Raw genomic sequence first — 5,873 nt, 5'->3', positions numbered from 1 at the left:
TCCGGCAGATCTATGGACCTTAATGTGTGGAAAAGCACTCCACATTTTGGTTTTAAATTTTCTTTTTCTTTTTTTAAGTTTGGCTGGAATTAGATAGAAGAACACACACCCTACATGCCCCTTGTAGAGGGGGGCTCGAACCCATGGCCTCGCGGACTCTCGAGAACCATCCAGTAACTCGCAGTCAGATTTTGGGAGGTTTTAGTTATAAATACCTTCAACCTTATTCAAAATCAATCAAAAATAATCTCTAGATTTCAAGAGATCAAGATTTTTCACCATTTGGCAAAAAAGTTTTTTTTCAAACACAAATTAAAGAGGTGTCGAGTGCCTGCTTAACTATGAGGAGAGAAAAGAAAGGAACAACATTTGTCCAAGAACCAAATACTAATCCTAAGGGAACAAAGGAAAAAAAAAGCCACGTGGCCTCTTTTTCGTCTTTTTTTAATTGAATTTAATATGTAGGAATAATGGTAGTGATGTAGATTATGAGGTGGGAAATAAAGGAATATCCTCAATATGTGAAGGAAGAAGCATGGATTCCTCTTACTTCCCACCCCGACTTCAACTAGAATGAGTGCATAATTGTCATTGGGAACTTACCTGTCATCCAAGTCGAGCCGTGCTTCGAAGTGATGCTTACATTTGGTTGCTCACTTTCCTCATTCGTTCGCCTAGTAGTGTGTCACTCATTATGGTTGTCATGTCGCAAGATCTCCCCCATCTCTCACAAATAAGCAAGAAAGTAGGAGGCACAAAACACAGCAAGAGCTCTCTCTCTCTCTCTCTCTCTCTCTCTCTCTCTCTCTCTCTCTCTCTCTCTCTCTCTCTCTCTAGTCCCACCGTTGGTCGTATATGCCCTCATGTTGCATTCTACCAATGTTAATACCTCTCTCTCTCTCTCTCTCTCTCTCTCTCTCTCTCTCCAAGAGTCACTTCTATTATGTGTGAGAATGTATTGTTGTGATTACATAGTGCTTCAGAGAGTTAGAGAGATGGAGGAGAGAGTGAGTGTGTGTGTGTGTGTGTGTGTGAAGAGAGAGAGAGAGAGAGGGAGAGGCAATGGAGAGAGATTATTGCATAACACAATGATGATTGAATTATATACATAAGATTTCCACCATGTACGATGCACAATCTTTTGTCCCTTAATAAGGGGTGGTTCACACCTAATGTGTTCACACCAAAAGACCTAAATAACATTCCACACCTAATATGTTCACACCAAAAGACCTAAATAACCTTCCACACCACTAAGACTCTGACTATTCTAGCACTCACCCTCTGAGCGAAGATGGTGAGACCCGAAGCCAAAAGAAGCAACCAACCTCCAACTCCATCACACCACTCTATAGAGAGATGACCTAGCCATGCATACCTCCTATGCCATGTGCTATTCCCTCAATCAACTTATGACCGAAGAAGCTGGCATTATTGCTTAGTTACCCCCCGATGACTCCTAACTAGGATAAGAATACATTTTTACCTTTTATAGTATCAAGGCTTTACAAAGACATTAAAAATAATAAAATTTTAGGGGACAACTCAGGCAAAGAACCCATGACTACAAAATATTCAGATTTCGGGAGACATTTCAGGTAGAGAACACTTTACTCAAATAAAAAAAGCACTAGAGGAAGAAGAGTCTCCCTTGATGTCAATGAAGATCCTTTTGCGTTGTCGTTTCCAAGCCAATGTGCTAATGTGACTTGGAGCTCGTGCATTTTTTTCAAGGAAGATACTATCGATGAAGCCCATGATCTTGAAGAACATCTCAAAGTTATAACAATGGGTGTTGTAATGCCATGGAGCACATACGTAGTGTTGAAGGTCCCACAAGTCATGCACGTGAAGGTGTTCGATGAAGACCATGAGAATTGTTTCATGAAAGAAGCATAAGATGTGGCCCATGTGGTTGTCTAAGCAACATTAGTTGAAGCACTTGTTTATGTAACTTGTGCTTCCTCTTTGAAGGAAGCAAACTATTGAAAGATCTTTTAATCTATTAAAGTTCTTACCAAAGAATCATTATATACATGATGATGATGTAGATGGTTGTGTTTTGCTAATTGGCCACTATAGATGCAAAATGCTATACAAGTCCCCCTCTTGCTTACGTTAATAACCTTCACTTGCTTGCATTAGTTGCTTCACATTGCAGCCAAATGTAGGCATGGTAGGTAGTAAATCAAGGGAAAACATAGCTCATGTAGCAAATTTAAAAAAAATCAGCATATATATAGCAAAAAATACACTTATGTATGGCAAGTAGAGGTGGGCAAATGTACAAGTGAAAACGTAGCCATGTGTAGTGCTTTATGGCAAGTAAAAGAGGCATAGAAAATGTAAAAACCCTAAAAATGTGGAAAGCCTTAAAAAATACAAAAACCCTAAAAACCTAAAAAGCCTTTAAAATGCAAAAAAAAAAAAACTTAAAAACCCTAAAAACACAGAGGTAGATAAGCATGGTGACATGGAGAAAATGGGTTAGCCAGGCATGAGTATGGTGGGATGGAAAACACATGCGAGAGGTGGATAGGGTGGCTTTGATACCATGTTGTGATTACATAATGCTTCTTTGAGTGAGAGAGAGAGAGAGAGAGAGAGAGAGAGAGAGAGAGAGAGAGAGAGAGGGAGCGAGAGAGAGAGAGAGAGAGAGAGAGAGAGAGAGAGAGAGGGAGAGAGAGAGGGAGAGAGAGAGGGAGAGGGAGCACAATGGAGAGTGATTACACATCATAATGATGAATGAATTATATGCATAAGACTTCCATCATGCACAATGCTTTTATAAGAGGGAGGGAGCATAATTGAGAGAGAGGGAGGGAGCATAATGGAAAGAGAGAGAGAGAGAGAGAGAGAGAGAGAGAGAGAGAGAGAGAGAGAGGAGGAGGAGGGGAGGGGGGGAGGGGGGAGGGGGGAGGGAAGGAGCACAATGGAGAGATTGCACAACACATTGATAAATGAATTATATGCATAAGACTTCCACCATGTGTAATGCTTTTATAGGCACTAGGGCCCTATCTTTTATCCCTCAATAAGAGGTGGTTCACACCTAATGTGTTCACACCAAAAGACCTCAACCTTTCACACCATTGAGACTCTGACTATTCCAACATGTATGCACATACAATACAAAAGTCACTTATATACTAAGCCATGGAATTCACACTTGGACGAAAATCCCATAAAAGACCTTAAGAAGACCAAGGCTTTATGACATTAGCATTTTTACATGGACTCAAGAATAAGGATTCTTAGTTAAGCATTTCTAATGTGCCAACAAAATATAATCATGGCATATATATATGTGCTTGACAAAAATTAGATATGTTAACTCAAAAAGGTGATAACATGGTAGATTGACAAAATGTGTTTGTTGGATGAGGGAGTAGATGCTCTGCACACACACACACACGCACACACACGGTCGCACAGTCGTATCAAGCTCAAAGAGCGAGAGAGACAAGATGTGATAGCTCGAAGGTGATTGTTAAGGCATAGCTATCATGTGTGAAATTTGCTTCCTTGGCATTGTTGATGGTAGTTTCAGCAAGACCTTGCTGCTGCTTCTTTTTCTCACTCTCTATCCAATTTCGACATTCCTCAATTACAAGACTAGGTTTCCAATAATTGCTACATCTCTTTTAACTAGTGTTTCTTGACGTTGTACATAATAGATTAATGCTCAAACTGAAGTATATTTGACACAAACAATATCTGCATGTGACTCAGAGCACCTTAAATGTGTGATCAATGCATGTGCAAACTCACCAAACTAGCAATCTGTAGGTCAGAATCTACAGGCAAAATTGGCGGACGTTGAATTTACAGGTCAAAATTTGCTAATGTGGAATCAATATGTCAGAAGCTCACATGGAATCAATAGGTTAGAAGTTGACGTGGTATGAGCAGGTTGAAAGCTGATGGAGTGTTGAATACGGAAAGCGAAACGTTGAATGGCTGACCAGGCAAAGCTAATGGACACAGAAGTCCGATGCCAAAAGTTGAAAGCCAAAGGTTGAATGGTTGACTAAGTAAAATCGACCGATGCAAAAGTTCGATGTCGAAAGCTGAAAGCCAAATGTTGAGTGGCTTATTGGGCAAAACCAATGGATGCAGCTGAATGGCTGACTAGGCAAAACCGACAGATGCAAAAGTGATGGTGGATGCAGTTGAATGGCTGACCAGGAAAAACTGACAAACATAAAAGTCCAATGCTGAAAGTTGAATGAGTAGCCATTAAAACCATCCGAAATCTATGGACACAAAAGTCCGATGCCGAAAGCTTCTTACTTGAGCTAAGTGTAATGTGAGGGAATGCCCAGAATGTAAATGAATGACACCGGTGTAGGCAAAAACCCTAAAACTGTGTAAAGTGCAAAATGTGAGAGCGTACCTAGGATGTACGATGGCAACAACTAATGACACCAACAATGTACAAAAGAAGGTAAAAATCCCAGATCTGCTATTATTGGGATCATGAAGGAATTCCAATTTCAATTTTCCAAGAAGAGCTTCATCCTCAAGGCACAGATATCGATTTCACAACATGTGGAGCTTCTGTACAATGCTTTCATTGTCAAGGACTGCACAAATTTACACAATGTTATATAATAATGTGATCTAACAAGTATCAACCTCCAACTTGCAATAAGCATGGTGTGGATAGTTTATTTAGGATTGTCCTACGAGGGCACCCACATTGAGTGCCCCACTGCCATCAATATTCACAACATACAAAAAGGAACATTTATAATTTCTTTGCTTGCACTTATAAGGTTGTAAGTAAAGCATGCAAGAACTACTATTAAGCTCAATGGGGATACGCTAAAACTAATGAGATGGAGAAGAGTGAAGAAAGTGGGGAAAAGAGATGATACGAGTCCTTGTCCAAAGTGGCCTTAAGGACGACACAACTACCAATCCTTCAACTACTCCTTCAGAGAAAGATCCAGTGTTGGAACATACTAAGTAGACTATGGTCAACAAGCCCAAATTGGTGATAATAAAAACCGAGACCAACCTAAAACTCTAAAGGAGCAAGAGATTATCCTAACCCTAAACAAGAAATGGGTTATTTGGAAGAAGCCACCAAGTTAGTATGAGAGTGCTAGGAGAAAAGCTAAGCTAAAGGCTAGGAAGGGCAACTTGTAAAATCTTTGGACAGTCCAAGTCAAATTCTATAACTTATTACAAAAGATTAAGCTAAAGAGGTTTGGAACCAAACTTAGTGTTTAGAATCTTTAATGAAGGATGACATGAACCTCCGAGAGAGGCAATCATACCTCAATCACCAGGTCAATAATCTAATTGATCATAAACAAAATGTGAGAACATATTACTATATTAACATCATTTCTATCTTCAAAAATAAGAATGTTGGTAGGTCGTAATTTGAGTCTTTTGCCATATCTCAAATATTGGGTGGATGGGGAAACTTACGAGTAGAAAATAAAGTTTTTGTAAAACAATTGCCTATGTAAGAACCAATTGTCATCGAGAAACTTAAAGGATATAAATTGGACAACATACAATATTCTTGGTGGGAAGTTTTTTGTGGTGATTATTATGGAAAAATGCACAAATGCAAACAAATGGTGGGAAGCCATAGCAATCTTGGATGATGGAAAAAATGCACAAATGCAAACAAATGGTGGGAAGCCATAGTAAACATTATCAGATGTTTACAAATGGTGGGAAGCCATAGCAATCTTGGATGATAGTGTTGGTGTGACAAAGCATTGCTGGGAGAAATAGAGCTGACCTCATAGTCAAAATGGCATATGGTACTATTAATAGACTGATGGGAATCCTTCATGATTTGAAAATCAAGATTTTCTCTTTCACTTATTTTCACTCTTATATGAAGTTAA

Source organism: Cibotium barometz, chromosome 60 (genome assembly GCF_041138505.1).
Source record: "Cibotium barometz isolate CiBa-2024 chromosome 60, ASM4113850v1, whole genome shotgun sequence".
NCBI lineage: Eukaryota > Viridiplantae > Streptophyta > Polypodiopsida > Cyatheales > Cibotiaceae > Cibotium > Cibotium barometz.
This window is presented reverse-complemented; position numbering follows the sequence as displayed.